Source organism: Desmodus rotundus, chromosome 4 (genome assembly GCF_022682495.2).
Source record: "Desmodus rotundus isolate HL8 chromosome 4, HLdesRot8A.1, whole genome shotgun sequence".
In the NCBI taxonomy this organism is placed as follows: domain Eukaryota; kingdom Metazoa; phylum Chordata; class Mammalia; order Chiroptera; family Phyllostomidae; genus Desmodus; species Desmodus rotundus.
In genome coordinates, this window is record NC_071390.1 from 54286442 (window position 1) to 54302329 (window position 15888).

Consider the following 15888-nt stretch of genomic DNA (forward strand, 5'->3'; position numbering starts at 1 on the left):
AATGTGCAGGGTGGGGGCACCGACCTCCCTGTGCAGTTGAACATCCATGTATAACTTTTGACTCCCCCAAAACTTAGTTACTAATAGTCTAATGTTGACTGGAAGCCTTAGTGATAACATCATTAATTAGCATATATTTTGTATATTATGTGTGTTATGTACTAGATTCTGACACTGAAATAAACTAGAGAAAAGAAAATGTTAAGAAAATCATAAGGAAGAGAAAATACATTTATCGTACTATATATACTTACTGAAAAAAATCTGTGTATTAAGTGAACCCATATGGTTCAAGCCCATGTTATTTAAGGGTCCACTGTAATTAAAAATGACCCTTGGTCCTTTTGTTATTTGATTTGCAAATGTCCTAGGTTATTGTCTATGGTAAGGTACCTTGTCAGTCTGTCTCGTGTTCGTAATTTGTTTTATGGTTCTGGTACTGTGAAGCTCTTTCTTTTAAACTATTGTCTTTAAAGTTTTATAGTTCAATTTGCAGTGGGTGATGGTAACAGTTTTCTATTCAGGAAGATTAACGTAATTTGGGAATTTTAGGGAAATTTGTGGCATATTTAAATAAACTGGAGAGGCCAGTCCTTGCAAAGCAGAAGAGATTCTTTTCAGTGTAAAATATATGGGCTTTGACATTTCTGTAATTTTTATAAAACTCTCAAGAATTGTATTCCAGTGTTTTGTCTGACATCCCCAAACTCTTTAATTTAAGATTGCCATAGAACTCTTGCTTTGTATTAATTCCATTTCATTTGTGTATTTTGTGTGTCTAGTGGTCATATTTGAAAAACATCTCTTGTGAGTGCTCTGTGTAATTTTGGCAGAAAATTACTTTTTTTGTGTTTCTGCGATGATCCCCTGAGATCATTTTTGCATAAATCCGGCCTTTTATTTTCAGATACAAATCTGTTGTACAGATGATTCTTCTTAGAAGAAAAGATGCATTTGTAGCTGAAAAATGTAAATTACTTTTCATGGAAAATACCTCTCTGAGCCCCCATTTCCAAAATGTGATGATTGTACATTGTGTGTTTTTGTGCATGCTCAGGAGACTGTTTTCCTTACAATCAGAAAATCGTGATTGTGTGGCAGGTAGGATGGGGTGGCATGGCTGCTTTGGCCACATAGGCAAGTGAGTGGAGGGGCCAGAGGAAAAAAACAAAAGACCTAATGTGGATGTGGCACTTAGCTGAGGGGAAAGGGTTTGGGTTTTGAAAGGGATTGTGTAGGGGGGCATCATGAACATTCTTTACAGTGCCAGTGTGTTAGCAGACGACCTTTACAACTGGGCTAGTTTAAATGTAATTATTAGGATGCCCTGTTTACAGCTCATCCTGGCCTTTGCTTTTTCATTCAGGATTCAAAGGTTCATTTGTTTGTTGTTATGTGGAAGGGCTTTTGGAACAAATACCCTCCCCATTGCAAGTATTATGAAATAGGGAAGGACAACAGAAACATCTTCTTCAAACATCTTCTGTTCAGTACAAGGGGTTACTCTTTGAGGTACATTAGGCACTGCTGTAAAGCAAAGTGTAAAATCAATGTATTCAGGTTTGTGCCAAAGAAAGACTTGAGTTTGAGAACATTTACATCTGTTTTCAATAATTTCTCACATATGTTGCAGAATGTACGTTATCCATCTTGTTATCCAGGAAATAACATTTGTTGCAAACAGTTTGCCAATTCGTAATTTTATTGAATTTGTTTATCATGCTGTGGCTTCATATGAGGTCTGAAAGATGGTGATCTTTGGTATTCCAGCTGTTGTAACATTCTGCAGCGGGGCCTTAATTCTGGGATGGGCTGAAGTTCTTCGGAGTGTTTGGGCGTTCTTAGAACTGCAGTCCGAGTGCTGGCATTGTTAATGGGCACTATTTGGCGGAAACACAGAATAATGTGCTTTGCCTTCACACCCTCAAACCCATGTTCATGTCTGGCTTTTACATACCATCTTGGGACTGATGTGTTGAGTAGCACTCTTTGTGTGCCCTATGTTGTCTCCTTTAAACCTGCCCAAACTTTCAAACTGTTTTCATGTTTGGTTGAGAGGACTCTGCTCCCCAGATAAAAAAGAAAACTATTCGTTGGAATCATCCCAAACTATCTCTAACCTGAAAACAAGTAAATTTCTTCCACAGAGAAACTGCAAAATACCTTCGTGCTACATAAATATTATCATTTTCTTAAGAAGTTGTTTAGAGATGAAAAGCAAGTTCAACCAGGTCTAATTTTATCATTTTCCTATTTTCTTTAGCAGGCTTTTGCTTTACTGAGGTTTCTGCTGTCTTTGCCAAAACTGAGAAGGAAAAAAAAAAGACAACAACCTTGAAAGCTCTTTCATTCTGAATTATTCCTTAATGTTTTTAATGGTTTATTATAACCACACAAATGTGATCTTGGGGCCATTTAGAAGTTATTGACTTTCCTTGGAGATGAGACTTGGCATTTTTCAAACCATAGTTTGCTTTTGTGGCCTGGAAGTTGCAAGGCATATATATTTGGAGGGCTAAAGATCATTCCCCACCAAGAAGTTTTGTCAACCTGACCTTCTCCACTCTTACGATGCTGCGTACACAGCAGTAATCTCTGCAGAGGAGAGCAAATAAAGTGAAGAAATATAGCAGAATGTGTTATTTTTACACCCTAAAGTAAATCCTCCAGCATTGAGGCCGACGGGAATTTTCATCTCAGAGTTCTCGTGAATGCTGCTCCACTTCGCTGTTGTCCCTTGAATCTCTTTTTATTGTAAGTCTTTGAGGCAGGTATTTCTTGTAGTAATTTACTTAGCCGGCCAGAGAAGTGAGATGTAGAAGTGGGGAAACTTGGGACTGAGAGAAGTCTTTTGGGGTCAGCTGGTCCTGCCATCCAGTCTGAAGGGTTAGGTACTGTGGCCAGTCAAGGCAAAGGACTAGTTCAATTATATTTAGAGAACTTGTATCACCTAGAGTTTCTGTGACAAGATGATCTGTAGCACTTGATCCAAAAGTTAGCAAAATGAACATTCTTTGAATGTCTGCTGAGCCCTTTTGGTGAAGCAATAGTCTAGGAATCATGGAAATCCAAGGTGGGACTTGTGTGGTCATCCTTTCTAGCTTCCTGCCCCAAAGCAGGAATCCATTTGATGGCAGCCAGATAGCTGATCAGTCCCCTGCTTAAGCCCTACAAGTGGTGAGGAGGTAAGGATTTCAAGTGGCAGCTGGACCACTGATGAGCAGTTCTTGTGAGAACATTTTCTGTTCTGATGGGATGACTCTGGCCACGCATGACTCTGTTCTTAGTTGGGCTCAGTTCTGAGATAAGCGGTTTTTAAAAATCATTCTTTGATGAGGAAAATGAAAATTCTAGGACATTAAAGGAACAAAGTCACTTTTCCACTTTCTTTTTACCCCATTCAGCTGTTCTCAATCAACCTCCAAGGTCAATTGTATCCTTTTAAAGAAGAAAATAGATGTATTCCTTTTCTTCTTTAGAATATGTTACTAGCACTTTTGAGGCATTCATTTAACTTAGGTTTTTCAGATGGAAGATTCAGATTAATTAATTACATTCATTAATTCTTCCCTTTGTTCTTCCATAAGTTCTTTGGGGTAAGGAATGCTGTCTTATGGGTATTAAATTCTGGTTGATACCTAGCTTAGCACTTAGTGAATTATGTTGAATGCATAAATTTTTGAAAAGCCCAAATCCTTTGCTGTTGAGAGTTGTCCACTGACTGCTTGTATAAATACCACTGTATTTGGTTCATAATGAATAGAACTTCTCTGTGATATTGCCTTTAGACATGTCTATTCATCCCATGCCCAATCAAAAGGCTTCTCTTCTTCCAACTCCTTTCATCACAGATGTTCTCTGATCAGTTATCTCTGGATCCAGTTATATGGCAGCATGGCAGAGTGGGAAGTGTTTTCTGGGGTCCCAGCCCAGCTGCTTACCTGTTTATGAAGATTACCTGGGAAAAGGCATCCAACCCCTTTAAGTGTCCATTTCAATACCTTTTCTTGAGAGATTCTTGTGAGCAAAATGGTTTGTGTCAAGATCAATGAACCAATCAAGTACTCAGGAGGTAGAGATGACCAGTATTCTGCTTTAGTCTACTGCACTTGAACCCTATTCTCTTGCTGATCTTTGTGTATATCAGGAGTTTGGGTCCTGGCTTTGGGTGCCTGCACTTTTGTGAACTTTGATTCTGAGATTCTATATACACCACTACACTCTCTCTAGCTTCCTGGATAAGTAAGGTTCCACTTGTCACAGGTTGCCTGTGGAACTCCCATTTTAAAATATTTTTGTCCCTTTGTCCTCTAAACTATTGATGTGTCTACAAAAATTAATTAAACATTTTGGTATCTAGTTTTGGAATCTCCCAGCCAATCTCTTGTACCTGAAAGTAGCATAGAATATGTTGTCTAATGCTTCCTAATTTTAATCATAAAATATAAGTATCCTGTTTCTGGCATGTCATAGAATATCTGATTAGAAAAAGAAAGGGAAGGGTTTTACAGAGCTCTTGCAACCAGGCATTACAGTATAAAAGACATCCTGGAGAGTGTCTCATATTCCAGGGTTTCTGCCTATGATGGTAGTGTAGCAAGAAGATTTAGGTTGTTTCTTGCTACTCTCAGGGCCTGTAATCTCTCCATTAGTAAGATTATTTGTGGTGGAGGCCTTCTCCTCCTTTGATTGCCTTTTTTCTCCCTGCTGCATTAGTGGCTGCTGTAACAGGTTGCCACAGACTTAGTGGAGTAAAACAACATACATATATTGTCTCTGTCTTCCAAAGATTTATATCAGCCACAGATAAAAAAATTACTTTTGCCTCATCCCAAGGTCCCTAAAATTCTCAACCATTACAGCTTTAAGTCCAAAATCTCATCTAAGTCTCATCAGCTCAAATCTCATGATCTTCAATAACCTCTATATTAGCTGTCGATGAGGCTCTGGGTGTAATCCATTCTTGGGCAAAATTATTTGCTATTTGTGGACCTGTGAAACTAGAAAGAAATTATTTTTTCCCAAAATACAATGGTGTGATATACGTAGGATACCAGTTTTAGACATTCCATTCAAAAAGAGAGAAAGTGAAAGGAAAAAGGAGTCATTCACCAATACTAAGCAATTTTTAAATCCAGCAGGGCAAGGTCCATTAGGCTTGAGGATCCTCTGTGGCTTGAGGATCTGCTCTCTGGGTCTGGAGCTCTACCCGTTGATTCTGAGGCTCTGTCCTGTGGGTCACCCTTCAATTGTCATGAAGGTAGCATGTGTTCATAAAGGTTATAGCTGAGTAGTTTTATCAGCCTGTCTCCTGTCTGTAGAATTTTGTTACCTGACAGTGTTCTTTTATTTCATCTTTGTTGTTGTTGTTGTTGTTGTTCCTTTTAGTCTAAGCTGTCAGTATTTCTGCTGAAATAACATTCTCAAAAACCTTTCAGTCTCCCACTATATCATGGGATTCATTCCATGAGACAAGAGGGTCCTCCACAGATTTTTCCTGGTTAATGCTATTTCTGTTTCTGGCTTCTGCTGAGGTGGTTGAGGGAATTCATGAGTCACATGTCTAATCTTGTTAAAAGTTCTCTTGGTGAATAGATACTCTGATCTTTTCATTCTTCTGAGGCACTAGCCTAAGGTTGTCCAGTTGTACCCTTGGCTTTCTCTCCAAAGCATCTTTCCTCACAGTGTATCTTCTAATTTTAGCACCATTTGCAATCTGAATAGTCTGAGAATTATCAAGATTTTTTTTCATAACAGTTCTTCAATTTATCTTTCCTCTTGCATTTCACACTAAGCACCCAGAGGAAGTAGACTGCATCTTCAACATTTTCTTTGGAAATCTCCTCAGCTAAATAGCCAACTTTATTTCTTGAAGGTTATGATTTCCATCTAACTATAGGCCACAACTCAGGCCATCCTTCTGCCACTACAACAAGGATCTTCTCTCAGTGCCCAATGACATGTTCCCCATTTCCTTCTGAGCTCTCACCAGCAGCGCCTTTAATGTCTGTACTTCTACCAATAGTCTGTTCATGATGATTCAGGTGTTCTCTAAGAGAATATTGGTTTTCTCTGCCACACTTCTTCCTTCCTTATGAGACCTCACCAACAGAGTCATTAATGCCAATATTTCTCCTAACAGTCTGCTTTAGGCAGCCTAGCTCTTTCAGCATGCTCCTTGAAATTCCTCAAGCTTCTATTCATATCAGATTCCAAAGCCACTTCCACGTTTTTAGGTGCTTGTCACAGCAGGACCCCACTTCTAGGTACCAAAATTTGTATGTTTCCTACTGCCACAGTAGCAAATTACCTCAGACTTAATGGTTTAAAACAACACAAATGAATACTCTTATAGTTGTGGGAGCTGAAAGTTTAAAATAAGTTTTACAGGTCTTAAACTAAGGTGTGTAGAGAGGTGGTTCTTTCAAGAGGCCATGAGGGAAGAATCTGTTTATTTGCCTTTTCCCACTTTTAGTAACTGCCTTTATTCCTTGGCTTGTGGCCCCTTCCTCCATCTTCAAAACCTGTCACTCCATCTTTGTTTTTGTCATCATACTGCCTCCTCTGATTCCTCCAGTGTCCTTCTTTTAAGGGTCATTGTGAATCTATCAGCCCATCTAGATAATCCAGTGTAATCCTGCCATCTCAAGATCCTTAACCTAATCACACCTGCAAAGTCCCTTTTCTCACGTAAGGTATGAGATATGGACATATTCAGTATTAATCAGCCTATCACAATGTCATCCTTTCAGTTTTCCCAGCTTTTAGAAGGCCGATAAACAATATGTATAGAGAAAGGAACTAATTTAGGAGTCAGAAAATCTAGAAATCAGTCTCACTTGGGCTACTAAAAAGTGGCATGGCCTAGAACAAGCCATTTTGCTTTTTGGGGCCTCAATGTTGTCAGCTGTAGAATGAAAGGATTAAATAGTGATTGCCAAGGCCCTTCAGGACTCTCCACTGTCGCAGCAATCAGAGGCTTCTTGACAAAGAAGAGATGATCAGTTCCACTTGCCAAACAGAAGAGAATCAGCCCAAGTGGCACTGCAGTTTGGTGCTGAGTTTCTTTAGAGGTGACTGTTCTGTTTCCTGTTGTTATTGCCAGATTGTGAACCTATTATAGTCAGCACCCATCAATAAAGCAAATGTGTTATCAAATAGTTTCTGTTAAATAGTACTTGGCTAGAAGAAGGACAAAGCATCATCACTGATAATGTGCTAAGGTGTCAGGATGACTTAAATGGTAGAAACTGAGGTCTGAAGAGTTTCTTCTACTGTCTGAGATGGATGTTATATCTGAGGAAGGATCAGAAAGTATCCCAAAGGTGTGTATCTCCAGCAGAAGAAAGAAACACCTTTGGAGCAAACATGCACTGGTTTTTGCTAAATTTCTGCAGCTACAGGCAAGGCTGCTGCAGCCAACACATTATAGAACTCCAGAGTTAGAGGTGGCATCAGGTGCTAAGCCTTCCGCGAGTGAAATAGGAAAGTTAACTCTAGCCAAGGCCTGAAAAAAATCAGGTCACAACACTTAAGCACCCTGTCTAGGAGAATTCAGAAGAGGAAATTTAGTTGAAAAAACTAAATTTCTGTGCCACTGGGGACTCACATGCAATATTTCTATTGCTTCTAAAGGGCAATAAGTATGATGATAACAATTTGATAAGAGGTCATTTTAATGAGACCATAGGAATTTTCTAAAGTTGTCTGCAAGGCTAGGTTAAATCTTGTGTTTTTCAACAGAGGAATCTCTATTTTTCCCTCAGATGAGCACCCCTTCTTTGAGCCTTCGTAATTGTAATTATGTTATCTTCTCTGCCTAGATATTCTTGTCCATACCTTCACATCTGACAAGCTTCCCTGTTCTTCAAGGAGTGGTTCAAATGCCATTCATATAGATGAAGCCTTTTAAATCCTCTCTCTCCAAATGATCTTTTTAAAAAATTTACTCTTTATTGTATTTTTTCTACTACCATTTAGCCCCCTATGACCTCTGCCCCATTTTCTTTCTCTTAATCTCCTGTTTTATTTCCAGCATTTAATTTCTTAATGGCTTGACCACAGTAGGTATTCATATATGTTTTTCTTTTAGTTACATTATAACATCATTGAGGAATATATTTATCTTTACATCTCTCATAGTAACTAAAATAGGAAGGGCTTAATATATACAGAAAGAATGAATAAAATAAAGCTCTAACTTCATACCTAAGCATAGACTTATTGGAAATATAAGATATAATAAGTGAGTATGTGTGAATCTCTCTATTGATATTCGGTAAGTCCTCACTTAAAGCTTGATAGGCTTTGTGACTTTAAGCAAAACAATGTGTAACAAAACCAATTTTACCATAGGCTAATTGATACAAAAAAGAGTTAAGTTCCTATGGCATCTCACCAAGGTTATAACGAAACAACAGTGAAGATAAAGATGTTACTTGGGGACCTGCTGTACTGATGCTGATATCAATATTTATATAGATAGCAATGACTTAGTACTCAGTGAAGTGCTGAGCATAGGTAACATGGGAGATAGACAGGAAGTATAAAATGAGGTCCCAGTCCTCAGTGATACCATATTCTAATTGTAGAGAGGACATAGCATAGTATCAGTGAGGAATAGAGCTGGGTGGGGTTAAAGTATGTGGCACAGGTTGCCACTCCTCCTGTGTTTTAGGGCAGGGGGTGACTAGGCCGATCGTTATGGAGGAGGGAGAACGTGAGCAGATGCTTGAGGATATTTGTACCAAAAGTGTTTAGGTTTGAAGGTCTTTTTTAAATGTCAAACATTTTTATGTTTGCCTACAAGACAGTAGTTATATCTTTAGTGTTGGTAGTTTATGAAACAAAATAGAATGAACGAAAGTGGTATCAGTTCAAGATTAATATACCCATATTTTTAATGTGTGGTTTTTATTCTGTCTCCACCCAAGCTTGTGACAAGTATGGATTTGAGGGCTCAGGAATTCCAAGGCTCCTTGGTGGACAGTGGTCCTCAGGGAACCTGTGGAGTAGGACCCTAAGAAATACCTGTGTAATGTTGATGGGTTTCTTGCTAAGATTTCTTGATTTTTATACTTTTAACCAATTCTTAACTGTGTCTGCTAAGGTTTAGCTTCTTTGTTGTTGAGTAGATACCTCCTAAAAACTTTTTGTACTTGATCCCAGAAGAAAAAAAAAACCTTACATTGAAATGTATTAACAATTCAGTTAATGAAGTGTATAAAACCCACCATCATTACAGGGGCATTTTAAAGAAGGTTGGAGTGGGAGAAGCAACTAAATGTGATGACTGAAACATTCTCCTTTTCAAATGTTCATAACATTCAGGAGGGGGAAAGAACTAGAAACCATTGTGGTTAAACTGGTGATATGACAATGTGACTTTATTGAATATATAACATGATTATTTCATTTGTAAAGTGTTTTGCAATGCATGCTGAGTCAAATGCAATAAAAATACTAATACAATACTCAGGATTGCAAATATAGAGAAAAATGTATTGTCTTATGAGGTAGAATTTAATATGATTTCCAATGATTCTGAATATTTAACACAGGAGAAATATCTGCTTTTGCTTTCCATGCTCCTAACTAAATGATCAGAATAAAAACAATCACTTGAAAATAAATTCTGAAAGATTATTACTTAACATATTATAATACCTTTGCCATTTTGAATGTTTAGGTTCTAGCCAACGTAACCTGATTTTTGTAGGCCATTCAATTTGTGAATTCAGGTTTTTGGAATGAAAAAGTTAAGCCTCTTGGTTTAGTGAAGTTTCTGAGTTAGTGATAATCTAAATACCTCCTTGTTTGTCAAAACTAAGCAAGCATCTTGGCTTTTTTTCTGGAGGACTGGGGAGAAAAACTACTGCTCAATTTAACAACTACTTATTTGTTTCCTACTCTCTGATCTAATATGTGCCATTCTCGGTTATACAGACAGCATTTCCTGATTTCTTGCCAACTTATTTGTTTAAAGTCCTGCTCAGTGAAGAGTAAAGGCCTATATTTAAACATCATGCTGTGTGAGAGAGATTCCAAGAGTGGTAGGTAATCAGAGAAAGGAGAGAAAATCCAGTGCTGAGACAGGGTCCTATAGGTAGGGCACAGCCAGTATTGCTCTGACACCAAAGATTCTAGGCGGGCTCTCCCAGCATGTCCTCTTCAGTGCCATGGCTGATGGGTTTAGAAATGCAGTGGCTGGCTTGCTGAAGTTTCTGGGGGAGTCAAAGGGAAGGGGAAAAATCCTCCAGGCCTATCCTTCACTTAGCTTTTTATTTTTAACAAATGAAAAATACGTACAGCAGTTGTCATTTGTTAAAGTGTAGCAGAAAGAGCGAAACAGGCCAGTGGAGGCTTCATCAAGAACGCTCATTCAGAATGATGAATGTGGCTAAACACACATTTGTTCGTAAAACTTGCAGAGTGGCTGAGCATCATTAAGCATGAGAAATAGGTGCAGCATGCTGAGAAGAGAGTGGAGCAAACAGATGTTGTGAATTTTCACAGGCATCCTTCATCCACCAGTCCATCATTAATATAGTTGAAGGTGATCCTTTCTTTTTATTTAATAAGCACAAACAAAGTGCATGTGCTATGATTCTGCTGAACACACTTTTTTTTTCCTGTACAAGTAAGGGCATATAAGGATGGGGAGGGTATGTAGACAAATCAACTCTCTGTGTGCACATAATATGATGTGAGCTTTGGGGATACAACTACAGTGGGCACTTCTTTTATTTTTCCTTTTCATTCACCTGCAATAACCCTAACTGCCCCATCATCCTGCCTGCTACCTAGCAGATTGTCCAGATCTTCTGGAGAGTAAAAAGGTCTGCAGCTTCTGACCTTGATACTTTTTAATTCTACTTCCTTCAGATACATCCAATTTTTGTATTGATGTATTGCAATTTGTTTTGTGAAATCAGTTGGCCAGAAACTTTTATTTTGTATTGGCAAGACTTCATTGAATCTACCTGTAACATCTGATTCTACTTCTTTCCATTCCTTCTCTTTCTTTTTACTTTTCAGGCCTTTGGGAGCATAGGTCTTGGCCTGCATATGCTCACAGATTTCCTTCGCCTCCATGCATAGTGCAGGCTGCTGCTCTTAATCCCCTAGCCTCTTCCTTGCCCACCACCCAAAAAAGGGAGCCCTGTCTTTTGCAACCTCATTTTCATGTCTGTTAAATAAAGATAGTAATGTCTTCTTCCCAGATGTGGTCCAAGTAAAAGCATTTTGTGAACTCTTAAAAAGAACTAAAATATAAAGTTATTGTTAATGTTGACTTATGATTCATTGAACAATGAGTTCTCTTTATAGTGTTTTCAAGCAGACGTCATCATATACTTAAATCCTTGTAGTCTGCTTGCCTTGAGCTTCACATTTAGTGCCAGAAATACTGGGCCTGTGAGGCTGTGTCTGTTTTCATTGTGTGTATGTGTACATGTATGTATGTATCTATTTATTCATTTTCAGATCAGACTAAGCAGGGGAAAAAAAATCCAAAGCAAAGAAACTCTAATACAGAGCTACTGATGAACAATGAAGAATGAAATAACTTAGAGTTTTACAGTTGACTCTTTCTTTGTACAAACTATGTATTATTAAGACCTTGAGTACCTTAAGGCAAAAGTGATGAACTCTGCAGTAAGCAATTTATAATAGAAAATATCTCCTGGTAACTGCATATGTGTTTAACTTGTGACATTTACTTTTCGGCCATTGTTGCCTTTTGCATATACTTTGATTTGGTGTGTTGAGTTTAGTGTGTTTATTTGTGTGTGCTCTTGTTTAAAGACCTACATGCCACTATTAGAGGGACCTGTTTGTGTTGAAAATACTAACATTGCCAGGGTTTTGTGACAATGCTCATATACTCTCTAGCTCTGGGGGTCATGTTTAGCAGTGTTTATAGACCACAATGCTGGACATTCAGGGTGAAGTAAAGAGAAGCATCATTTTAGCTAACATTGAGTGCATATTCTTTCTAGAGGTAACACTTGGTTTCTGAAGCCTTACCAACATTGTAAAATAACATGTTTACATGCTGTCTGTGTTTTAATCATCTCCCCCCTTGAGCCCCCTAACTCTCCAGTGCAGCACACATGTCCTTAGAAACTTTGAGTGGCCCTGGATTTCCTACGGTTTATCATTGAACATAAATATAACCTGAAGTTCGGAATGCTATGTTTTGTCTGTGTGACTGATTGCCCTCAGGAAGAACATATGCACAACTCCATAGACTCCAGCCAATGCTGGGAGCCTCGGTCATGGGTTGTGGTTGCAGCATGCTGCCGCCCAAACTTGGAGAGCCGTGCTGTTCCTTCTTGCTGTGTGGGCACTTGGCCCAATGCACAGGATGGTGGGGAGTGAATGTGGGGACTTTAGGTAGCGTGAATTGTCTTCTCGCATACTACCCTTTAAGACACGAAGACTTATCTGTGAATGAGGTTCAGTAGTAACTTATGTTCCAGCCCAAATGATTACCATTCAGGGACTTTGAGATCTAAGCCTCTTGCAGGTTATCTGTGTCAAGGCACAAGAAACAGGTGGAGTTGACATTGGAACTTTTTGGTAACATGAAAGGTGCGAGAGAAAACATGTTTGTTAGAGTGAGTGATAATCTCTGCTGGTGCCACTAGAGGAGAGACGGTTTGTTGCTCCAGAATCAGTCTTGGTCTTCACCTCTTGGCCATTGCAGCCAGGCCTGGTCACTACTTGATGGGTATAGTGTACCTAGCCCTGGGCTTGGAAGCTTTGAGGCAAGTCCTATTACTGCTGTGCCTTAGTTTCTTCATTGGTAAGATGCAGATGGAGCAAACTCATAGTCTCATAATATGTTGTCTCATAATATATCTCAAATATAACATCCCTCAGTTATTTGAATATCCACATATTTCTGGGTCTTTCTCAATCACCAGTTGAAGGTACTCTATATCCAACTTTGTAATAAAAACAATTAGAATTTCAGGCATATCGATTAAAAGCTGGTCCTGTTCTAAGTCAGAAGTTGGCAAACTATGGCCTACTGCTTCTTTGCATATGCCCATGAGCTAAAAATGACTTCTACACTTTTAAATAGCTGGAAATATCAAAAAAAAATAATACTTTGTGACATGTGAAACTTTTATGAAATTCAAATTTCAGTGTTCATAAATACATTGTACTCTTCTCATTATTAAGCCTGTCTTATACAAAATTATACTTAATTATTATTATCCTATTTTGAATTTTATCAATAAAACAAGTAGAAAAAAAATTTCTCTTGTTAGTGCTTACATAATATCCTTTACTGATTGGCCCACAAAATGTAAAATATTTATTATCTGGCTCTTTAAAGGAAGTGTTTGCTGATCCCCAATCTAAGTCATTCCACAATCACAGTGGATAGTGGTTTTCAAACTGTGGGTCATGATCCATTATTTATTGGTGAAATTAATTTTGAGGATTGCAAATAGCATTTGTAAATAGATGAAATACAACAGATAAAATAAGATAGAAAATATCAGAGTGCATTGCACATGGTCAGGTTAAATGTTGCCTCATGAAACTTTTTTCCAGAGAGCTGTGTAGGGGTGTGTGTGTGTACACCATGCTGAGTCACTATGCTGAATACAAAGTAGATCATTGTCAAAAAATGGAAAGCCATAGCACTGGGCTGTAAGCTCTTTGAGGGCAGAGAGCCTTTCTTGTTTGTCTTTGTTTCTTTGGGCCCGGTATAATGCTGGAAAAAATAGTCTTTTATAAGTGTTTTGAAGACATGCACAAACGAGTTAAGGGAAGAAATAAGGCATGGTTATTGACCATTATGGACCAGACCTGGCTACTAGATAAGCCTGAACGTTATCTTTATGTATTCAACTCAGTGCATGTGATTTCCTGAAATAAAGACATACGTATCAATAGATAGGCAAATATTTTTTCTCTGTTACAGAAGATTCACAAAAGAAACTGGGTTTGAGTTCCATCCTGAAGGGTAGATATGCCGTGTTGTGAACGTGGTGCTCAGAAAGGAGACAAGCACTGGTGGAGTCCTGAGTTCTACTCCACCCTGAAGTGCTGTGAAACTTGCACTAGTCACCCATGCACCTCTGCCAAATTCCTTTAACCCAGGGAACACGGGCGTGATGATAATGACAATTGTTCACCTCAGCTGTGAGGGTCAGATGAGGACAGGTGTTGGAGAATGCATTGAGAAGTATAAATCCCCATACAGAGGCTGCGCTCGTTATTATGGCACATTAAAATATTTGTGTCTGACCTCTACTGTGGGCAAGGCAGAAATTCAAACAAAATAGAAGTTCAGAAGTTGTTATTGATCTTTTCACCAGTGAGGTTAAGGATCTTAAAGTAAGGACCTATAGTCCTCATGGTTACCGTAGTTTTTGGACTGTAAGATGCACCAGACCATAAGATGTACCTAGGTTTTAGAGGAGGAAAACAGGAAATAAATCCCCACTCCACCCCCCCTTACCCCCAGTGAACCAGGTAAGCTACATTCGGACTATAAGACGCACCCCCATTTTCCTCCCAAATTTGGGGGGAAAATGTGCATCTTATAGTCTGAAAAATATGGTAAATTGGTGACAAGATCAATAACAGCATGATTTAAAATGAGGCTATAGCAGAAGAGATGTTGTAAGGCATACCTTTGTAAATGTGATTCTAAAAACTTATGCATATGCCCTGGACAGATGTGGGGAGAGGAGGTGGTGGAAAGGGAGATTGTGGTAAGAGGTGAGTGACTCTTGGATGGAAGGGAAGGCACAGCCTGGCTGTAGTAGTGGCAGCAGAAAGGGGAAGCCCCTGTGGATGAAAAAGTCCCTTCTGAGTGAGTGACTCCCTGGGCTAATTGGTGCATTACTCTCTGTGATGGGCCTGATGGTGCTGAGATAACAAAATGAAAAGTCAAATGAGAAATGGAACCCGAGAGTCTTAAAAGTTAGTAAATTTTGACATTAGAAATATAATCAAATTTTACCAATGCTTTTCTGTAGTGACAGCCAAATCCATCCATGTCAGAGCAACAGCCTATGGTATGTGGTTTCATGTGGCTTTTCTTCCCCTTTTCTCTTTTCCTTTTGCAAAATCAGCATTAGGCTATTTGGAGGACAGGCGAGAACTATTATGTTAAATTGTGCTACCTACAACTTCAGCTTCTGTCTTTGCTAAAGCTGCCAGTTTTTATAAACAACAGAAGACAGAAAGGGTTTACTAAGAATAATGTTGAAGCCCAAAAGAATCCTACAGCCTATAAATCTTAATAGAGGTTCTGAGATTCCAGCAGGCTGGATGTGTCTCTTTTACCCAGGCTCACTCCATCTTGGCTCCCCCGTGATGACTGCAATTTTCTTGAAACACAGGCACGGTGCCTTGAATTTACTTGTGGCACCATTTGCCTACAAACAGGAATACATGCATATAACCTATGCAAATCAATAAAAACATGTCAAGACCCCTTAGATCACACTACTCTTCTAAAATGCAATTTATCTTGCTGCAAATGAGAGTAAGGGACTACGTAACAAATAGCGCCTGATCATTTAACTAGCACCTGTTGTCAGTGCATTTGAAAACTGCATTTTTCATTTGACATACAGTAAATTGCATTTTTGTATATGTCGAATGGGAAAGAGAGTTGGGAGGTACATATATAGCCCTTTATGAATTTTATGAACAATGGATATTTTAGAGCTGTATGTTTAAAGGGGTCACATCAAATGCTGCAAATCTATTTGTTCCTTCTGGTGTTGGTTGGGAACACACCATACTTTTCTTATGGCTGGGTGTTGAAGCACAGCAATGCTGAAAGTATAATTATAACATTCATGTTAGATGAAGGACAATTACTATAATTTTTGTATAAAATTGAATATAACT

At 38.6% G+C, this 15888-nt stretch overlaps 1 protein-coding gene across 1 annotated transcript in view; it reads left to right on the forward strand.

Moving 5' to 3' along the window:
* Window positions 1–15888, forward strand: part of LRMDA (leucine rich melanocyte differentiation associated) — a 736140-nt gene that overhangs the window by 47807 nt on the left and 672445 nt on the right. The gene's annotated exons all lie outside the window — the stretch shown is intronic.